The 23770-nt window shown below is 37.0% G+C and overlaps 1 protein-coding gene across 2 annotated transcripts in view; it reads right to left on the bottom strand.

Annotated features, from left to right (window-relative positions):
- ADK (adenosine kinase) overlaps positions 1-23770 on the bottom strand; it is a 657653-nt gene that overhangs the window by 457640 nt on the left and 176243 nt on the right. The gene's annotated exons all lie outside the window — the stretch shown is intronic.

Below are 23770 nucleotides of genomic sequence, written 5' to 3'. Positions count from 1 at the left end.
ATTTCTAATTAGAAGCACATTAAATCATAATTACTGGGATTTTAAATTATATAATTATGCTGCATAAATGAATTTAAAATATGGTATAAAAAATTCTGTTAGGCCTTAGTGAGGTTGCTCAGTGAATAAAGTGTACACCGAGTATGCCAGAGGTCGCAGGTTCAACCCCTGGTCAGGGTACATACAAGAAGCAATCAATGAGTGCACAACTAAATGGAACAACTAAATGAAATAAGTTGATGCTTTTCTCTCTCTCAAATCAATGGGAAAAAATATTTTTAAACTTTGTTAAATATCTATAGTTAAGATATTTATTATATAAATTATATAAATGTACAACTATAAGAATTCAATATATGTAGGCTTTCTCTTATTAACCATAAAATTAAAGTTAGAAATAAAAATTCATAATTATAAGCAATGCCTATTTTCCTACATTAAGTGTTGATCTTTAGAATCCTTAAAAATGTATATTCTAATAAGTTTTAAAAGTTTTAGATATCATGACAACTACTAGTTTTAATTTAAAGAATCAGGAAACTACATTGGGAGATAGAACTCTAGGCAAGTTGTTTGGTGACAATTTCTGTATTTAAGGCACAGAGAGAGAGATGATACTTTATTAATGTGGCATCTGATGAAAGCTATAGAACTTTTCTCCAGGAAAATAGATATATTCATTATACATGTAACTTTTCATATAAGAAGATCTATGAACACACACACACATCCCCCACTACACACCCTCAGCCAAGGGACTATAGATAGTGATTGGAATAAGGGTCAAATTAGATGTCATTTACTAATCTGGATCACAAATCAGTACTTCCTACAACATGTCTCTAATAGGTTATATGCTGTAGGAGAAATTCAAGGGGATGTCCTTTAATTTCAAAGGATTTACAGGCTTTAGAGTGACAAAAGAATATATACATGAGAAGAAAAACAGAAAATTAGAAAATACCAAGTTCTCAAATAACAAAATGCGTGCAGCTTAGAAAGTAAGTGCTGCAAGAGGTCAGTCGAAGAAGAGTAGCATATTCAAGGGAAGATTTCAGTCTTGAAAATATTTTCAAAACTTAAGTATAGACATAGATCTTATTATGTGAGTGAAACATTTCACAGAACTTCAAAATATATTTAAAGAAAGATAAATTCAGAGATGCTTAAATTTGGGGTAGAGAAAATGGAGTTAGAGTCAGTCCCATATTTCCAAATGCCTTGAAATTCTATCTGTAAAACCCTAAGACACCAATGAACACAATTCACAAACCTGCTCAGAACTCTGACAGAAATACTTATATACCAGTAATACTACTAATGTCATAATAACAGTAGAGAAGGCAAAGAACACGTACAGATAGGTGGATAGTTTTGGTAGTTTAGAAGAAGTTCTCCTCTAATTACTTTACTAAATAGGTATCAGCTAGGAGTTATGTTAGAAATTGGAGGAGAAAAGGGAGTAAATGGACAAAGTAAATATAAGTTCAATTACAAGGTTCATCTGAAGTCATTCCACTTTCAAAAGCTAAATCCTCCAAAGGTTTTGGATCACATTTGTAGTGGGTTGAATGGTGGACTCCAAAAAGATATGCCCCCCTCAAACCTTGTGTATGCAACTTTATTTAGAAAAAGAGTCTTTGACGTGATTATTAGAAATCTTGAGATAAAATCCTCCCTCCTGTTTATCTTGAGTGGGCCTTAAATCCAACAAAACTTCTCATAACAGAAGAGAAGACAGAGGAGAAGGGCATGTCAAGATGGAGACAATTAATGTGGCCATAAGCCAAATAAGCCAAGGAATGCCAACACCTACCTAAAGCTAGAAAAGGCAAAAAAGGATTGTCCCCTAGGCTCTTCAGAAAAAGTGAAGCCATGCCAACACCTCAACACCTTGATTTCATGCTTCTGCCCTCCACATAAACAATAGAATAAACTCCTGTTGATGTAAGCCATCATGGTTTGTGGTTGTTTTTTGAGGAGTTTTTTTTTTGTTTGTTTTAGATTTATTCATTTTAGAGAGGAGAGGGAAGGGGGGGAGGAGCAGGAAGCATCAACTCTCATATGTGCCATAACCAGGCACCCTGGGGTTTCAAACAGGCAATGTCAGCATTCCAGGTTGATGCTTTATGTACTGGGCCACCACAGGTCAGACAGTGTTTGTGGTTGTGGCAACATTGCTTTCTTAATAATCTCCCTCCTGATGTTATAGCCTTCTCTATTTCATCATCAAGTTTTCCCTTTCGATGACTAAAAATCAAATGGCTATAATATTTTGGAAAGAACTAGATAGACCTAAATTTGTTATAGATACTAAAATCACAAAATCTAACTATAAGTCAAAAAACTTAGAAAGTACAAAAAGAGTTAAAATGAAATGTCTATTTTGGAAGGCATACAGCATACTTCTCAATAGAAATATGACTATATTTTAGAATGCTTGTTGCACTACTTCCTGTGTGACCTTGGCCACGCCAATGAATGCTTTTGTTTCACTTTCCTCACTGGTAAAAAGGGGCTAATAGTACCCACCTTGTGAACTTGTTGTGAGCCTTAAAAAAATGATATAGATAAAATGTTTCAAATAGCAACTTTACGTGTATAGTCGATACTATCAATATGTAAGTGCTAATTCTGGAACCTAATCCTAAAACCTCGTAAAATTCTGAGATCCTGTAAACTTTAGAAGAACTGAGTAATAGTTAAATAGTTTCTTTGTTCAGAGTATCTCAAGGCCTTTAATATGCTGATATGCACTGTGAAAATTTAAGATGGAGAAAGAGCACACACATTTCCTAAACTTATTTGGTCATGTAGTCCTTTTACTCTAGAGCACCTAGCAAACCTAATATTCTTTTTTAAGTAATAGTCTAGAACTATAGTTAATCACCTCATATGACTATAGACATTTAAATTTAAACTAAATAAAGTTAAATAAAATTTAAAATTCTGTTAATCAGTCTCACTAGTTACATGTTCAAAAGCCACATGTGGCTAGGGGCTATCATACTGGACACACAGATACAGAACATTAACACTATTACAAAAAAAGTTTTACTGGATGGTGCTAAGAGTTCAATAACAAAAACAAAGTAAACAGAGTAAATGTGATTAATTTTACAGCTGAATGGGACCTAGTGAGGCATAATGTACTTAAGACTGCCAAAAAAAGGTCATATATGGTACACTAGTGAGTCAAAATCAGAACCACAGATGCAGAATTACATGTCAATTACAAACACAGAGAAATTAGTGTGTATTTCTCCTCATTCAGGTCAACTAAGAGTTCTTCATAGAAATCAAAATATTTAATGTTATCTCTGGAATCAGTTCAAGAAGTATAAAGATTATAGGACCTCACATTTCAAAACGAACAATGTGAATATATTCACTTCCTCTTCCAAGTCTTACTGGATATTAAATAAAACATGTTTTATATATGTAAAATTAACAAAAAATATTAACAGCAACAAAAAGTAACAGCCCTGGCTGGATAGTTTGGTTGATCAGAACGTCATCCTGATACATTGCAAAGGTTGTGGGTTCAATCCCCGGTCAGGGCACATACAGGAACAGATCGATATTTCTCTGTCTCTCTCTTGCCATTCCTCTATCTAAAATCAAGCTTTAAAAAAAAAAGGAAAGAAAAGATGCCACACATAGGCCATAATTTTGAGAAATAACAAATTCTAGTTTAACAGAAAGCAAATATAAAAGAATTGACATAGCAGTCATAGGAGATCTACTAGTAGTAGTACCTTCTTTAAACATAAAAAATATCTGGGATACCAGTGTAGCTGCCTAACCATTCCTACCTTACCACTAGAATAAAATTTGTTTAAATGCTCCAATCTGTTATGGTAAAGTCCTCCATATTCTGGCAGCTGTTTAGACTCTCAGCCTATCTGCCAACTTTTCTCTTTCCTTTTATTTTCTGGTAACAGCTTTATTGATATATAATTCATGTACCATACAGTTCATCCATTTAAAATCTACAATCCAATCACTTAACATATATTCATAGTTGTGCGATCATCACCATAAACAATTTTAGAACATTTTCATTAACTCAAAAAGAAATTCTATACCCTTAAGGTATCAAAACCAAATCTTCCCATCATTCTCCCCCACTCTAAATAACCATTAATCTACTTTCTATCACTGTAATTTTGCCTATGCTGGACATTCATATAAATAGAATTATATATATAATATGTGTATAGTTTTATTGACTAGATTCCTTCATTTAGAAAAATGTTATCAAGGTTCATATGTGCTGTAGCATATATAAGTACTTCATTCCTTTTAATGGCTGAATAACGTTCCATTATATGGATAGTTCACATTTTGCTTATCCATTCATTTACTGATGAACATTTCGGTTGCTTTCATCTTATAGCTATTGTGAATAATGCTCCTATGAACATTTGTGCAAAAAATTTTTTGTGGACATAACATTTTCATTTCCCTTGGTTACATACCTAGGAATAGATCTTCTGGGTCAAACATTAACTGTACATTTAACTTTTTGAGAAACTGCTATACTATTTTCCACTACCTGCCTAGTTTTTGGGGGGAGACAATGCAAGTAAATGTGCCTGTTTAATTACTATACAAAAAAGAAGCAACTGGAGATAGAGTTTCTATTCATTAACATTGCCACTTTAAAAAAACTTTTAAAAATCATTAGTTGAATGTATGCCCTAAATAAAAAAAAACGGGCACAGATAAAAAATAAAATGAAGAAAATTAAGTTAATGTTAAGACAAATACCCAGAAAATGGCAGTAAAATATAAAAGATGAAAGATATAAAAAATTAAGTAAAAGGCACAGAGAATGAATAAGGTCATCCAAGATCCACTTAAGAATAACAAAAAAGGGGCCTTGGCTGATTGGCTCAGTGGATAGAGTGCCAGCCTAGCCTGTGGACGTCCCGGGTTCAATCCCCTGTCAGGGCAAACATGAGAAGTGATCAATTGCTTCTCTTCCACTTCCTCTCCCCTTTCTCGCTCTCTCTTCCCACCCAGTGGTTCAACTGGTTCAAGTGTCATCCCTGGGCACTGAAAATAGCTCAGTTGATTCGAGCATCAGCCCCAGACAGAGATTGCCAGGTAGATCCCTGGAGGGGTGCATGCAGGAGACTTTCTCTTTTCCTTTTACTTAAAAAAATAGAATAACAAAAAGAGAGAATAGAGATAGTGAAGGGTAAGAAGGAAATACTAGAAAAAAGTTTTTTGTTTTTTTTTTTTAATTATATAATCTTCAGATTTGTCCAAACACCAAGCAATTCCACTGGGGAGTGAGAACTAAGAACCATATTTGGACATACTTAAACTTCTAAGCTCTCATATTAAGAGCAAACCTTAAAAGTTTTAGAGTTAAAAAAAAATAACTATCTAAAAAGGAATGAGAATTAGAATAGTATCAGACTTCTTAAAGAATACAGAATGCTAAAAGGCAGTGGAATATGGTATTCTATGCTAGAAGAAGAAAAGATTTTCAAAATAGAATTCAATATCCACTCAGATTATTAATTCAATGGTAAAGATAAATATTTGCCCATCCTTTATCCTATGTGATAATTTAAAAGTTACTACAGAGCAGTATACCAATCAAAAACAAATAAAAGAAAGAAGATAGCATGAGATTTTTAAAAACATGAAAAAGTAAGAACTGTGTATAATTCAATATCCACTCAGATTATTAATTCAATGGTAAAGATAAATATTTGCCCATCCTTTATCCTATGTGATAATTTAAAAGTTACTACAGAGCAGTATACCAATCAAAAACAAATAAAAGAAAGAAGATAGCATGAGATTTTTAAAAACATGAAAAAGTAAGAACTGTGTATAACTTTGGAAAATCCTTAAAATCTAGAAAAATTTAGAGGATCTATTAAACCTTATTACATGCAATATTCTCCCTTAAGTAGCAAAAGTTTTATTAACAAATGATTGTATTTTCTAAAAATCCATCCAATTACATGCACCACTTGGTTCTACAGACAGAGAATAATATTTACCTAGTTACTTGTTAATTATGTTTTGTTTGGTTTTTAATTTTATAATCTATGGAAATGTAAAATATATAACATTTAATTATACTTGTGAAACAGAATATAAAAACATTATATATAAAACCATACAGGTTTTTTTGTTTATTTATTTATTTTATTTTATTTTTTTTACAGAGACAGTGAGTCAGAGAGAGGGATAGATGGACAGACAGACAGGAACGGAGAGAGATGAGAAGCATCAATTATTAGTTTTTCGTTGCGCGTTGCTACACCTTAGTTGTTCATTGATTGCTTTCTCATATGTGCCTTGACCATGGGCCTTCAGCAGACCAAGTAACCTCTTGCTGGAGCCATTGACCTTGGGTTCAAGCTGGTGGGCTTTTGCTCAAACTAGATGAGCCCGCATTCAAGCTGGCGACCTCGGGGTCTCGAACCTGGGTCCTCTGCATCCCAGTCCAACGCTCTATCCACTGCGCCACCACCTGGTCAGGCCAAAACCATACAGGTTTTTGTTTTTTTTTAATAATTCTTTTATTTTTTAGAGAGAGGAGACACAGAGAAAGAGACAGAGAGAGAAAAGAGATAGAGAGAACAGAGGGAGGAGCAGGAAGCATCAACTCCCATATGTTCCTTGACCAGGCAAGCCTGGGGTTTTGAACCGGCGACCTCAGCATTCCAGGTTGACACTTTTACCCACTGCGCCACCGCAGGTCAGGCACCATACAGGTTTTAAGTGTACAACACAACAACAAAAAACCTAGATAATAAATGAAGCATAAAACTGTATCTTTGCCAAAATGTTGAGATCTTGGGTGATTTTTTTCATACACTGAGGGTTTTCTTCCATTTTTTAACTTTCCAAATGTTTGACATTAGCTTAAGACAATCGAACTCCAAAACCTTAAATCTAAATAAATAATCAAAATATCAAAAAAACACATTACATATAACACTGAAATTTTGAAGATGAGACAGTGAAAGATGAAAAGCATTCTAACTCTCTTTTAAAATTCACACTTATTGAAAAATCAGTTAGGTGCCTAACCGGTGGTGGCACAATGGCTAGAACACTGACCTGGACACTGAGGTCCCTAGTTCAAAACTCTGAGGTAACTGGCTTGAGCATGGGCTCATCCAGCTTGAGTGCAGGTTCGGCAGCTTGAGCATGGGATCAACATAATCCCAAGGTTGCTGGCTTGAAGCCTAAATTCGCTGGCTTGAGCAATAGGGTCACTGGCTCAGCTTGAGCACCCCCCCAAGGCACATATGAGAAGCAATCAATGAACAACTATCCCTCTCATTCTCTCTCCTTCTCTCTCAAAAATAGTAAAAAAAAAAAATTTTAAGTTAGTATGTCTAATGTTAATAATCAATTTTTAAAAATAAATTTAAGCATATTGTATAAATTTACACTATATTAACATATAGTGTAAATAAAACAAGGAAAAAGAGGTAAAACAGTATGACTACACTATAGTCTTCAAGATTATTATGAATAAATATATTTCTAAATACCACCAATAAGTAAAAATTAGATTTAAACATCACCTTTAATAGTATTAAAACATAGGAAGTATGAAATATTGACCCTAATAATAGAAGATATGCAGGATTTATGGCAAGATTATGAAACTTATTTGAGAGATACTAAATAAATATACTGTGACTGTGAATTGGGCAATTAATATTGGAAAGACAGCATTTTTATGTGTGTGTGTATGTGTGTGTATGTGTGTGTGTGTAATTAATGCAATCCTAGTCCAAAATTGTGACAAGCTGTATGTGTGGGGTTTTTTTTAGAAATTAACATTTAGTTTGTCAATGTAGAGGTGCAAACGGACCAACAGTCAAAGCACTCATGAAGAACAAGGTGAAGGTACTTGTGCTATCATTGACTTCACAAAGCAATTGTAATAAGACAAAAAGGAGGTTGTACAGTAGTAGACATACAGATGCAGATACAGAGTCAGTGTCAAGTGCCCAGAAATGGACAAGTTCATATATATCATTATCATTTCCTTCCTTCCTTCCTTCCTTCCTTCCTTCCTTCCTTCCTTCCTTCCTTCCTTCCTTCCTTCCTTCCTTCCTTCCTTCCTCCCTCCCTCCCTCCCTCCCTCCCTCCCTCCCTTCCTTCCTTCCTTCCTTCTTTCCTCCCTCTCTTCCTTCCTTCCTTCCTCCCTCCCTCCCTCCCTCTTTCCTTTCCTTCCTATCAATCATTCAGTCATTCATATATTCACCGGTGGTTAACAGGTGTTTACTTTATAAATACTGCCTACATTTTGGTCAGCAATGGACCACATATATGACAGTGGTCCCACGAGATTATAATGAAGCTGAATTTCCAGTAAGAATGGAAGGATATGCTGAGAGGAGAAGTATCTGTGGAGCTTAACAGTTGATTTCCTCTCACTAATAGCACCTCAATTTTAAATGCATATTACATCCTAGTCAGTAAGCTACTGACCTGTTTCATCACAGAGGAGCTAGCTCCCTCAGCAGGACATATTCAGAAGACACTACAGCCCTTACAGATCTACCTCGATAGTCCTCAGAATATATTGCTATAATTATAACTTTATAAGGAAATAATGAATTATGTAAAACTCTTAAATATTTTCTAAGTTGTTTAGGGAAGAAAAAGTTTATGATATCTTTATATTTTATGAAAAAACAAGTATTTCCACTATGAGATTTTTTTTATAAGGAGTGAGCATGGCAGTTTTGTACTTTACAGATCCATTCTCACTGTCCTCTTTTGGTTGAGCTTTGTCTGAACAGAGTAGGGAAATGAAACATCTCAATCAAAAGGCTGATAGAATTAAAAACAAAGCAACTGGTCCATTTTCCCACTACCAACCTATCTGTGAAACCCAAATTAATAAAGCATACAGCTTTTATGATGTTAAAAAAATTCCAGAGGTCATATAACTTTTTTTCTGAGAGGAGAGGAGACAGTGAGACAGACTCTGGCATGTGCCCTGACCAGGATCCACCCAGCAACCCCAGTCTGGGGCTGATGCTCAAATCAATCCAGCTATTGTTAGCATTGGAGGCTGATGCACTTAGACAAACCAAGCTATCCTCAGCAACCAGGTGATGCTTGAACCAGTTGAGCCACTGGCTGCAGTAGGGGAAGAGGGAAAGGAGGAGGAGATGGTGGGGAAGATCGAGGGGGAGAGGGAAGGGGACAGAGCAGGGGAGAGAAACAGACGGTTGTTTCTCTTGTGTGCCCTGACTAGGAATCCAACCTGGGACATCCATTCACAGGCCAATGTGCTATCCACTGAACCACTGGACAGGGCCAAGGTCACATAACTAAAATAAAATGCTACAGAAAACCTGGATTCAGTGCTTATTAAACTTCTGGATGAAAAGTTTCCAGTTGACAGAAGCAAACAAAGAATAAAAACAACAAATTTAATAATATAAAAATATTTAAAGCTTTTCTGTATAAAAAACAAAATCAGAGAATTTTACATATAAAGAAATGTTTAACATATGAAAAATAGTTATTTTAACTTAAAATATTTTAAAATATTTACTTATATAACTTAATTTTAAATGATTTTATTAATTCAATATTTTAAATGTTATTTTAATACTCATAAAAATAAAAATATAAGACTCCAATAAATTAACAAATGAACAAAAGAAAAATGACAAATGCTGAAAACAGTCTCATTCACTAATAATCAAACACATATAAAGATTTCTGTACAGTAGTCAAAAGTACAAATTAGAATACTCAGCAAAAAAAGCTAACGTAATCACACAGTGTTAGTGACAAAACTCTTTTGGAAAATAACTTAGCAATACATATCAAGAATCATGCCTGACCAGGCGGTGGCGCAGTGGGTAGAGCATCAAACTGGGATGCGGAGGACCCAGGTTTGAGACCCCAAGGTTGCCAGCTTGAGCGCGGGCTCATCTGGTTTGAGCAAAAGCTCACCAGCTTGGACCCAAGGTCACTGGCTTGAGCAAGGGGTTACTTGGTCTGCTGTAACCCCACGGTCAAGGCACATATAAGAAAGCAATCAATGAACTAAGGTGTCACAAAGAAAAACTAATGATTGATGCTTCTCATCTCTCTCCCTTCCTGTCTGTCTGTCCTTATCTATACCTCTCTCTGACTCTCTGTCTCAGTAAAAAATAAATAAATAAATAAATCACAAAAAGGTTTATACCTTATTATCATAAAATTCCATTTCTAAAACTCTATTTTAGGGAATTAATCCAAATCATAAGTAATGTTATGAGCAAGAACTGTACATCCTACTGAAATATATAATAAAGTAAAAACAACAGAAATATCCAAAAATAGGGTAATGATTAAATTATGGTAATTCTCTTGGAAGGAATATAATAAAGCTCACATAATTAATTATTTATATGCTATATTATTCTAGGAAAAAATTATAACAGCTTATGAAGATATCTATAATACAGAGTAAGTATATTAAATAAATATCTGAAACTGACATTAAAAACAGAGGTAGCAAATTAAGATGAAGTTAAAAGAACACAAAATGTAAGACATGAATATGTCTAGTTTATGAAAACTAAAATATAAATATGGACTATCCTTATACTTACTGTTCAAAGGTATTATCAGAATACAAAAATGTATTCAACATATTTAGTGGCTTCCTTTAGAAAAAATTTTAAATGACCAAAGGAAATACATTAACATGCCAACAGTATTTTTTTATAATATGCTTTACCTTTTCCATATTTCCTACAATTTGATCATGTGCTTAATTTCAATTTACAATGAAAGCATTTTCAGAAGGAATAACTTTTTTTTGTATTTTTCCAAAGTTTGAAGCAGGGAGACAGTCAGACTCCCACATGCACCCGACAGGTATCCAACCGGCATGCTCACCAGGGGGCAAAGCTCTGCCCACCTGGGGCGTTGTTCCGTTACAACCGGAGCCATTCTAGCACCTGAGGCGGAGGCCATGGAGCCATCAGTGCCTAGGTCAACTTTTACTCCAATGGAGCTTTGGCTGTGGCAGGGGAAGAGAGAGAGAGAAAGGAGAGGGAGAAGGGTGGAGAAGCAGATGGTCACTTTTCCTGTGTGCCCTGACCAGGAATCAAAGCCAGGACTTCCACACGCCCAGCCGATGCGCTACTGCTAAGCCAACTGGCCAAGGCCTATAAGGGATAACTTTTAAGTAAAAATTGCTGTCAATGGAATTTGATTCAGAATTTCTTGAGGAGTAACCTTATAAAAAAATAGTAAAAAATAATACACTATATATTCCTAAAGAAGTTTTAATACTTATTCTGATAGTGTATAGGAAAATTTAAATTCTAAATAATGCTTTCCACTCTCCTATCACATATTACTAAATATGTAATAAACAATCCAGAATTCCAGAAAATTAATATGGTGGCTATTGATATCAATATATATGCTTTGCTTCTGAGAAGAAAAGTAAAATATCAATACAAGGAAGTGGAGAAGGTTTCAAACACTAATGTGGGAGGCAAAGCTCTGACTAAATACAGTAATAGTTTTTGGTACTGGTTTAGTATTAAATCTCTGGAGATACAGTACCAATACCATACCACCTCAGAGAGGTACTATGCACAATAAAAGGTAACAAATAAAATAATCAAACATGGAAATTCAAATTCTACTAAGAGATAACACTGAGTTCTGCTAAAAATAAAAATAATATTGATGATAATAAGCATGCTACTAGCAGTAGCAAATAGTTTCTAATTGATGAACAGCTGTACAGTGATTAAATGACCAAAGTAAACATAGGCAAGCTAATATAATGCATTCCTTAAAATAGAAGTGCTTTTGGCAGTGAAATCAAGGTACAAGTATTAATGGAAATAAATAAAGCGTAGTATATTACAGAGATCACCTTTTCAAAAGCAAAAAGTAGTGTAACCAGGTGGTGGCACACTGGATAGAACAGGGGTCCCCAAACTACAGGCCGCATGCGGCCCCCTGAGGCCATTTATCCGCCCCCCCCCCCCCGCCGCACTTCCGGAAGGGGTACCTCTTTCATTGGTGGTCAGTGAGAAGAGCACAGGATGCAAAGCGCAGCATCACTCACATACAATACTACTTCCAGGGACGCGGGACGCACGCGTCACGGCTCCAGAAGCACGTCATATCGCTTGTTACGGCTAGCAGTGACAAATATGGAACCGGACATTGACCATCTCATTAGCCAAAGTAGGCCCATAGTTCCTATTGAAATACTGGTCAGTTTGTTCATTTAAATTTACTTGTTCTTTATTTTAAATATTGTATTTGTTCCCATTTTGTTTTTTTTACTTTAAAATAAGATATGTGCAATGTGCATAGGGATTTGTTCATAGTTTTTTTTATAGTCCGGCCCTCCAATAGCCTGAGGGACAGTGAACTGTACCCCTGTGTAAAAAGTTTGGGGACCCCTGGGATAGAGCATCGGACTGGGACACAGAGGACCCAGGTTCAAAACCCCAAGATCGCCAGCTTGAGCACGGGCTCACCAGCTTGAGCACAGGGTCGCTGGCTTCAGTATGAAATCAGACATCACCCCATGGTCACTGGCTTGAGCCTAAAGGTAGCTGGCTTGAGCCCAAAGGTTGCTGGATTGAGCAAGGGGTCACTCACTCTGCTAGAGCCCCCCAGTCAAGGCACATATGAGAAAGCAAAAAATAAACTAAGGTGCTGCAACGAAGAACTGATGCTTCTCATCTCTCTCCCTATCTGTCCCCTCTCTCTCTCTCTGTCTCTGTCACAAAAAAGAAAAAGCAGTAATTATTATAGTAACTACAACATGGGCACATAGATTATGAAAAGAAGACTTTAATGGAAGAAAACAATGATGCTATACTGAAGAGACAGTAGCTAGAGTTTGCTGCTTGCCATTAAAGTGTACCGATCATTTCATAATATGTCAAACCAGTTTCCACTTTACAAAGTTTAAAATGAGAAAAAAAACAGTAAATAATTTTTCAATGAGGTTTTTTTTAAATACTTTATTTACTCATTTTAGAGAGGGGAGGGGGAGAGAGAGAAGGGGCAAAGGAGCAGGAAACATCAATTCTCATGTGTGCCTTGACCAGGCAAGCCTAGGGTATTGAACCGGTGACCTCAGCATTCCAGGTCGGTGCTTTAATCTACTGTGCCACCATAGGCCAGACACTCAATGAGTTTTAAGAGATAGATGAAAACCATAGAAACACAAGCAGAGTCAAACACAATATATTCAATGCAACAAAGAGATAAGCCTGTCCTGCTTTGAAAAGTTAACAATCAAGAATAAGAATATACAGCACACAGATGTAAACAAAATCAGGAGGGTGAAAACTGAGGAAAACAATATTTGTTGGAAGATGATACTATAACAGTGTATATTCACTATACCTTAGGAAAATATTCACAGGCCTGACAAGGCGGTGGCACAGTGGATAAGAGCATCAGACTGGGACACGGAGGACACAGGATCAAAACCCTGAGGTCGCTGGCTTGACTGTGGGCTCATCCTGCTTGAGCACAGGCTTGTCAGCTTGAGCACAGGGTCACCGGCTTGAGCGTGGGATCATAGACATGACCCCACGGTCGCTGGCTTGAGCAAGGGTCACTGGCTCCGCAGGAGCCCCCAGCCAAGGCACAAATGGGAAAGCAATCGATGAACAACTAAGGTGCTGCAACAAAGAATTGATGCTTCTCATCTCTTTCCCTTCCTGTCTGTCTGTCCCTCTCTCTCTCTCTCTCTCTGTTAAAATAAATAAATAAATAAATAAAAAGAACAATCACAGGACTCTTAATTACACTGACTGAGATTCACATGTCAGGATCTGAATGAAAAACTTTACTTCTGTAATCTGAGGATCAACTATGGTCTTGTTCAGTTTGTAAGATTTAAAGAAGGCTTTAAAATCTAGAGCAATTTGAATTCCAACTTCATTTGATTTTTAGGTTAAGAAATGTAGGCCCTGGCCAGTTGGCTCAGTGGTACAGCATCGGCAGGGTGTGTGGATGTCCCAGGTTCGATTCCCAGTCAGGGCACCCAGGAGAAGCACTCATCTGCCTCTCCATCCTTCCCTCTCTCGCTTTTCTCTCTCTCCCTTCCCTTTCTTCAGCCAAGGCTCTACTAAAGCAAGTTGGCCCCAGGCACTGAAGATCACTCCATAGCATCCACCTCAGACACTACAGAGCTTGGCTGCTAAGCAACAGAGCAATGCCCCAGATGGGCAGAGAATTGCCTTCTAGTGGGCTTGCCAGGTGGATCCTGACTGGAGTGCATGCAGGAAGCTGTCTCTCTACCTCCTCTTCTCTCACTGAATAAAAAAACTAAAAAATAAATTACAAAAAAAAAATGTATTCCAAAATATCTCTTTTTTAATTGAATTTACTGGGGTGACACTGGTTAAGAAAAGTATACAGGTTTCAGGTGCACGACACTACAACACATCTTCTGTGCACTGTATTTTTTTAACCTTACATAAATTACCATAAATTGGCAAGACACATGGCAAAGTTATATAAATGTGAGAAATTTAATTAAAAAAATTAGAAACACAAACTTTTTATTTCCTGACATTCCTAAAAAAACTAAGTGACTTACCAGCTATAATATTTTTCATATTACATAAAATTAATTCCTGACAAGTCTGACATCCTATGTTCAGTCTATGTCATAGGAGCCTCGTGCCTAAGGATACTAAAGCCTTGTTCATAATTTCTGACTTAAACAAGACTGATCTATTTTTAAAATATACTTATTGTTGTAGATATACTTTTTAATATTTATTATAAATAGCAACTTTGAGGCTACACTATCCATACAAAGAACTCTCAAAATCCAGTACTGATATATAACAAACAATCCAATACAAAACAGGGCAAAAGATTAATAGAAAAATTACCAAAGAAAAGATACAGATGGCAAATAAACACAGATTTTATTAACATCATTACTCATTAGGGAAATCCAAATTAAAACCATAAGGAGATACATATATTAGATTAACTTAAAATCTGACAGTATTAAGTGCTGACAAAAATGTAAAGCAACTGAAACACTCATACATTGCTGCTGGAAATGAAAAATGGTACAGCCTCTTTAGAAAATAATTTGGCAATTTCTTTAAAAGTTAACCATGTGTTACCAGACAGCGCAGGTACATGACTATTTGTGTATTTGTGTGTGTGTGTGGGCGCATGCGTGTGCCCACACGCACACATGTGACAAAGAGTCAGAGAGAGGGACTGACAGACAGGAAGGGAGAGAGATGAGAAGCATAAATTCTTTGTTGTGGCAACATTGATTGATTTCTCAAATGTGCCTTGACGAGGGGGTTGCCTACAGCAGAGTGAGTGACTCCTTGCTCGCCAGCAACCTTGGGCTCAAGCTGGTGAGCCTTGCTCAAACCAGATGAGTCTGCGCTCAAGCAGGCAACCTCAGGGTCTTGAACCTGGGTCCTTCACATCCCAGTCTGATGCTCTATCCACTGTGCCACCACCTGGTCAGGCACAAATAGAGTTTTAGTGACTTTTTTTTCCTTGGCCTCTCAATTTTGAAATAGTTAAAAAACATAATAAGGCTGAAAGAATAAGGAAACACCTGTACCCCTTTTGCCAAGTTTCACAATTTTTTTGCATGGTTTTTTTTTTCTCTATAGCTATGTAAATATTTAGTTAATTCAAATCATTTTAGAATAGATTGTATATACATAATGCACTTTTATTATTTGTAATACCTCAGAAAAAATTCCTATAAAGATGAAGTTTACATCTATGAAATCATTTTATTTTATCTGTTACTATGGATACATTCAATTACCCCAACATAACCCAAAGCTATTGTATTACCTCATTTCTTGTCATCTCCCTTTCCATTACATATCTCTCTTCCAGTGAGATCCCTTGCTCTTAGGCCCAGGAAAGAGCTCAGTATCCCTACTGGACAAGCTCATTACAGAGCAAAAAAGAGGACTCTAACTGGAATGGACTGGGGAAGATACACTGGAAAGAGAGCTAATCTGATCCTGCTTTATGTCCAAAACACAGGCCTCGGACCTGTGTTGGACTTTTCCCTTTCAGGAGGGATTATATCTGTTCTTGAACTTCATTCGCCAAATCTTTCTTTCTCAATCTCTTAAGACTCACACCCACATCTACTCTTCTGAGGTGCAGATATATAAAATCAGTAAGAGCTCTACTAGAATATCATGTTCTTTCCTCTATGTATAAATTTTGAATTCTTCATATACTCTATCTCCTAATAATTTTAAAAGTACAGGTAATCTGTGATTATATCCGTGTCTCTTGTTTTAAGAAGGATGAGTATTCATATTCATTATCCTCCAAGCCCAGTTTAAGTGACTTTGGATAGATTTCTCACAATTATTAAGTGGGAGACTCAATAATACTACAGAAGATCCAGCAAATGATTAAGAAAACATTAAAACCATATAAAATAAATATAAGAATATTTAGAATAAAACACTGTATGGCCTAAAACTAAATAAATTACATTTTAATAAAACATAGTTGTTGATTAATGCATCCAGAAGATGCATCCTAAAAGGCCAGAAATATAACAAAAAGAGAATAAAAAAAGGAAAAGAGAGAGAAGAAATTAAAGAAATAACTCTTTAAATTTTATTAGCAATTTTTCAGTTATCTGATATTAAGTAAATACTACTTTAAATGAGATTTTATGATTATACTCTATAATTTAGCATCAATAATTCTTATATTAAAAACTCCTTATAAATAAGATATAAGAATTATAAACAGGAAAATGTACACAAAACCACCCTCTACAATTTCTAGTTCTAATTTAGGTCAATTGCTTAACACTTTCACAGTAACTAAAGCCTTTTAAATTCCAATAATGGGGGAAAAAATGAGAATTCAGCATATATCAGTACATAAAGAATGTCTCACATTGTGCTAACATCACCACAGCACAGAAACAAGTATCAACAATTCTGAACATTTCATAAAGACAAACATATGAGGGATAGGACACAAGTAAAATCTTTATAGTAAAAGTAAAAAAAAACTTCCTTAAAGAATGCATTTATAACTGCCAAGTAGTGTTTTTGATGAAGTTCTATCCTGAACTTCTCATCTAAACAAATTATAAATGAAAAAAACATCAGTTAATTCTAAACAGGTTATACTTATTAAGACCAAATGCTAATAGAATAACACAGGGTGGGTGTGGGGTGCATCCACAGGCAAATTGTAAGATTCAAAGCTTTGAAATCTTTTACCACAAATGTTTAGTGAAGTAAAAAAAAAAAAAGCCTCACTTAAATGTCACTTTGATAAAAGCCAAAAGAACATTGCCACATGTGTTTACATTTAAGCATATTTTTAAAAGATGAAAAAAGTAACAGTCATTCAAAACTAAGGTTAAGCTATTAATTCATAAGGATTGTAATTTAAAGGTATTTCTCCAATCTCTAACTTTATTTGATAAGAAAGCTGTTTTAAGCATGTGTTGCTTAGATAAGTCCTTATTCAATTCTAAAATGTGCAACAGTTTAATTACTTCCATTTATATAATGCTGAAGATGAAGTTTTCTTGCAGATAAGATAATAAAAAAAACTACTGATAATCACTTTGAATAGAAATAGAGATGACAACAGAGGGAAAATGGTGACAGAGTAGGCAGACTTTGGAACTCCCACCTCCCAGTACCAAAGTGGATTAAAACTTAACTTAGAAACAATCATCTTGAAAAAGCAACTTTGGATTAAACTAAGAGGAATCTATAACCAAGCATCACCGAAGGAACCACACTGGTAGGAAGGGCGAAGACAAGGAAAGGGCTGCCCCACTCCCAGGAGCGAGAGGCGGCCCGAGGGTCTCTCACGGTGGGGTGGGTTCCCCAACAGGCTCAGGCTCAGGCTTAGGACCAGAATCCCAGCCCGGAGCCCCAGAGAAGAGAGGAGGCATACAGACAGTATTTAGCTGGAAGAAAAGCCAGGTTACTGTTTGCAAGAGGGAGACAGAACTCTCAGACCCAGGCTCTAATGTAAAGAGACCATACAGAAAACCTCATTCACAGCCACATACGGGGGGGCTCCAGGAGCAGGGAGGCCAAGAGGACTGGAGCACCGAGAGGAGAGTATGGTCTCGGGGGCACAAGGAAAGACTGTGGGGGACAACCATCCTGACCCCTGTGTACTGGGTCACTCCCCAAATCTAAAGTAACCATTATTCCTGGGAGAACCAAGCCAGCAAAGAGAATCTATTACCCAGCCACCAGAGGCTCTCCTGCTCAAGTCAGTGCAGGAAGATGCTTAGCAGGGAGCGCATCAGGGACACAGGTTTTCAGTGCTTAGGTCTCGGATACATGGACTCCCAATGTGCTGAATACCGTCAGACGGGGGGGGGGGGGGGGGCCAGCAGCTGCAGCCGAGGTGCTTTTCCCATGTGGCAGAGGGAGGCAGAGCTCAGTGAGGCATCACGAGAAACAATGGTGGGGGGTGGAGCATAGAAAGGCCAGGAGTGCCCCGTGCCCACGGAGCAGCCTGAGCTGTGGCATGCAAACCGGCACACCCGGCAGTGCCGGTGCCCAAGTGCCCGAGGAGGTGGAGGCAGCAGGTGGCCGGGGAAATACTACACCTTGGGAAAAGAGAAGCCATACATACTGGCCAAGAAAAAAAAAAAGCCAGCCTAGGAATGCAGCTGATATTTACAACGGCATCAGAACCTGGAAGAGGCAGTCACAAATTCTGGATTGCCTATAGTTCCAAGAAGGTTGCTAAGAGCCAGTCAAAATCAGTGACCCCCCCACACAGGTCTGTGCCAGATTCCGGCTAGGGAGGTCCAGGGCTGCTACATCCAGCGGCCAGATACGAAGAGAATCAGCTCAGGACCTAACAACCCTTGTTAAAATGGTATCTTATGGAAAGGTTCCTCACACTTCACCCAGCTAAGACATAGACAATGCTGACACAAATAGCAAAAAGAACAGTAGCAGCAGACAAGCAGGCCACAGAGGATTACAAACAACAGCTGAGGCCAACCCAAGAAGATCTAGAAAAAACACAACTGAAAGCTGGAGGCAGACAACACCAACCCCAAACTCAGCTAGCTACACAAACAACACGTCCAAAGAAGAAGTCTATATGATACAACATGGGAAGATAGAGAAATGCAATTCAAATGAATCAATATGAGAAATCCCTAGAAAAAATGCAGAATTTGATGGAAATAACCAAGATACCAGATGCAGAGTTTAGAATACTGACTGTTAAAATGCTCAAAGATCTTAGAGTAACAATAGAGGGACATAATGAACACCTAATCAAAGAGATAGCAGGCATCAAAAAAGACATTAAAATCATTTAAAAAAAATCAGACATAAATAACAAACACAATATCAGAAATGAATACCACGCAAGAAGGAATTAAAAGCAGGCTAGATGAAGCAGAGGATAGAATCAGCAATTTAGAGGACAAGATAAGCAAAAGCACAGAAACAGAACAGCAAAAAGAAAAGAGGGTCAAAAGTCTGAGGAAATTCTAAGAGAGCTCTGTGACAACATGAAGAGAAACAACATCCACATAATAGGGGATCCTGAAGGAGAAAAGAAAGAACAAGGAATAGAGAACCTGCTTGAAGAAATCATAGCTATAAACTTCTTGAATTGATGATAGAAAAAGTCACAGAGGGTCAAGAAAACAGAGAATCCCATTAAAGAGGAACCCAAAGAGACCTACACCAAGACACATCATAATAAAAATTACCAAAGCTAAGAGATAAAGAAAACACAAAAAGCTGCAAGAGAGAAGCAGTCAATCACCTACAAAGGAGCCCCCATTAGTATGACATCCGACTTTTCAACAAAAGCACTTGAGGCCAGAAGGGAATGGCAAGAAATATTCAAAGTAATGCAAAACAAGAGCGTACAACCAAGACTTCTTTATCCAGCAAGGCTATCGTTTAAAATTGAAGAAATAAAACGCTTCCTAGACCAAAAAAAACCCAAAAAACTCAAGGAATTTATTACAACCAAACCAATGCTGCAAGAAATGTTAATGGGCCTGTTGTAAACAGAAAAAAGAGTAAAAAATATCTAGTAAAAGAGAAATGTAGATTTAAAGAATAAAATGGCAATAAACAACTACATATAAATAATAACCGCCCTGGCCGGTTGGCTCAGCGGTAGAGAGTCGGCCTGGTGTGTGGGGGACCCGGGTTCGATCCCCGGCCAGGGCACATAGGAGAAGCGCCCATTTGCTTCTCCACCTCCCCCTCCTTTCTCTCTGTCTCTCTCTTCCCCTCCCACAGCCGAGGCTCCATTGGAGCAAGGATGGCCCGGGTGCTGGGGATGGCTCCTTGGCCTCTGCCCCAGGCGCTAGAGTGGCTCTGGTCGCAGCAGAGCATCGGCCCCTGGTGGGCAGAGCACCGCCCCTGGTGGGTGTGCCAGGTGGATCCCGGTCGGGCGCATGCAGGAGTCTGTCTGACTGTCTCTCCCCGTTTCCAGCTTCAGAAAAATACAAAAATAATAATAATAATAATAATAATAATAACCTTAAGTGTAAAAGGATTTAATGCTCCAATCAAAAGACATAGGGTAGTTGCATGGATAAGGAAACAGAAGAGGTAAATACGCTGTCTACAAGAGACCCACCTAAAAACAAAAGATACACATAAAACGAAAGTAAAGAGATAGAAAAATATATTTCATGCAAATGGAAATGAAAACAAAAAGCTGTGGTAGCAATACTTATATCTGACAAAATAGACTTTAAAACAAAGGATATAGAAAGGGATAAAAAAGGTCACTACATGACCCTGGCCGGTTGGCTCAGTGGTAGAGCACTGGCCTGGCGTGCAGGAGTCCTGGGTTCGATTCCCAGCCAGGGCACACAGGAGAAGTGCCTATCTGCTTCTCCACCCCTCCCCCTCTCCTTCTTCTCTGTCTCTCTCTTCCCCTCCTGCAGCCAAGGCTCCATTGGAGCAAAATTGGCCCGGGCACTGAGGATGGCTCTATGGCCTCTGCCTCAGGCGCTAAAATTGCTCTGGTTGCAACAGAGCAATGCCCTAGATGAGCAGAGCATCGCCCCCTGGTGGGCAGGCAGGGTGAATCCCGGTCGAGCGCATGCGGGAGTCTGTCTGACTGCCTCCCCATTTCTAACTTCAGAAAAATACAAAAAAAGAAAAGGTCACTACATAATGATAAAGGGAGCAATCCAACAGGAAGATATAACCCCTACAAATATCTATGTGCCTAATATAAAAGCACCTAAATATATAAAGCAGATTTTGATGGACATAAAGGGCGAGATGAACAGCAATACTATAATAGTAGGGGATTTCAATACCCCACTAACATCACCTGATAAACCTTCAGGAAAGAAAACTAACAAAGAAACAGCAGCCTTAAAGGACACACTAGATAAACTAGATTTAATAGATATCTTCAGAACCTTTCACCCTAAAGCAGCAGAGTATATACATTTTTTTCAAGTGCTCATGATACATTCTCTAGAAGAGACCACATGTTAGGAGACAAAACCAGTCTCAACAAATTTAAGAAGATTGAAATCATATCAAGTATTTTCTCTGATCACAATAGCATGAAACTAGAAATCAACTACAATAGAAAAACTGAAATACATTCAAACACTTGGAAACTAAATAGAATGTTATTAAATAAAAAATTGGTTAACAATGAGATCAAGGAAGAAATAAAAAATTTCCTTGAAACAAATGAAAATGAACACATAAAAACTCAAAATTTATGGGACACAGCAAAAGCAGTCCTGAGAGGAAGTTCATAGCATTACAGGCATACCTTTAAAAGCAAGAAAAAGCCCAAATAAACAACTAAACCTTGCATCTAAAAGAACTAGAAAAAGAACAGCAAATAAAGCCCAGAGGAAGTAGAAGGAAGAAAATAAGAAAGATCACAGCAGAAATAAATGACATAAAGGCTAAAAAAACAATACAGGGAATATAAAACCAAGAGCTGATTCTTTGAAAAGGTAAACAAGATTAATGAATCTTTAACCAGACTCTCCAAAAAAAAAGAGAACTCAAATAAATAAAATTAGAAATGAGAGTAAAGTAATAACAGCAGAAATATATACAAAGGATTGTAAGAAAATACTATGAAGAACTAACTGTATGCCAAAAAATTAGACAACCTAGATGAAATTGACAAATTCCTTGAAACACATAACCTTTCAAAAATCAGTCTGGAAGAATCAGAACACCTAAACAGACCAATTACAACAAATGAGATCAAAACAGTTATCAAAAAACTTCCAACAAACAAGTCTTCGGCCAGATGGCTTCACAGGTGTATTTTACCAAATATTCTAAGAACTAACTTCTATCCTTCTCAAGCTATTTCAAAAAATTCAGAAGGAAGGAAGACTTCCCAGCTCCTTTTATGAGGCGAGCATAATTCTGATTCCAAAACCAGGCAAAGAAAATACAAAAAAAGAAAACTATAGGCCAATATCCTTGATGAATTTAGATGCTAAAATTCTCAACTAAATACAGTATTAGCAAATCGGATCCAGCAATACATTAAAAAAATCATACAACATGATCAATTGGGATTTATTCCGGGAGGCAAGGCTGGTACAGTTTTCGCAAATCAATCAATGTGATCCATCATATGAACAAAAAGACAGAAAAAAATCAACATGATAATATCAGTAGATGCAGAAAAAGTATTTGATAAAATCCAGCACCCATTCATGATCAAAACTCTCAGCAAAGTGGAAAACCAGGGGACATACCCCATCATGATAAAGGCCATCTATGACAAACCCAAGGCCAACATTATACACAATGGGCAAAAAGTAAAAGCAATCCCCTTAAGATCAGGAACAAGGCAGGAGTGCCCCCTTTCACCACTCTTATTCAACATAGTTCTGGAAGTCCTAGCCACAGCAATCAGACAAAAAGAAGAAATAAAAGGCATCCAAACTGGAAAAGAAGAAGTAAAATTATCATTATTTGCTAATGATATAATACTGTATGTATATAGGAAACCGTAAAGTCTCAGTCAAAAAACTACTGGACCTGATAAATGAATTCAGCAAGGTGGCAGGATATAAAATTAATACTCAGAAATCAAAGGCATTTTTATACACCAACAATGAACTGTCCGAAAGAGAAATTAAGGAAACCATCGACTTCACTATTGCAACCAGAATAATAAAGTACCTAGGAGTAAATTTAACCAAGGAGATTAAAGACTTGTACTCAGAAAATTATAATACATTGATAAAAGAAATCAAGGAAGATACAAACACATGGAAGCATATACCATGCTCATGGTTAGGAAGAATAAACATCATTAAAATGTCTATATTACCCAAAGCAATTTATAAGTTCAATGCAATACCAATTACAATACCAATGACATACTTCAAAGATATAGAATAAATATTCCAAAAATTTATATGGAACCAAAAAAGAATACAAACAGCCTCAGCAATCCTGAAAAAGAAAAATAAAGTGGGAGGTATCACACTTCCTGATATCAAGTTATACTTCAAGGCCATTGTATTCAACCCAGCTTGGTACTGGCATAAGTACAGGAATATAGATCAATGGAACAGAACAGAGAACCCAGAAATAAACCTACACCTTTATGAACAACTGATATTTGACAAAGGAGGTAAGAGCTTACAGTGGAGTAAAGACAGTATCTTTAACAAATGGTGTTGGGATAACTGGACAGCTACCTGCAAAAAAATGAAACTAGACCACCAACTTACACCATTCACAACAATAAACTCAAAATG

The sequence above is a fragment of the Saccopteryx leptura genome, chromosome 9, assembly GCF_036850995.1.
Source record: "Saccopteryx leptura isolate mSacLep1 chromosome 9, mSacLep1_pri_phased_curated, whole genome shotgun sequence".
Classification (NCBI taxonomy): Eukaryota; Metazoa; Chordata; class Mammalia; order Chiroptera; family Emballonuridae; genus Saccopteryx; species Saccopteryx leptura.
This window is presented reverse-complemented; position numbering and strand designations above follow the sequence as displayed.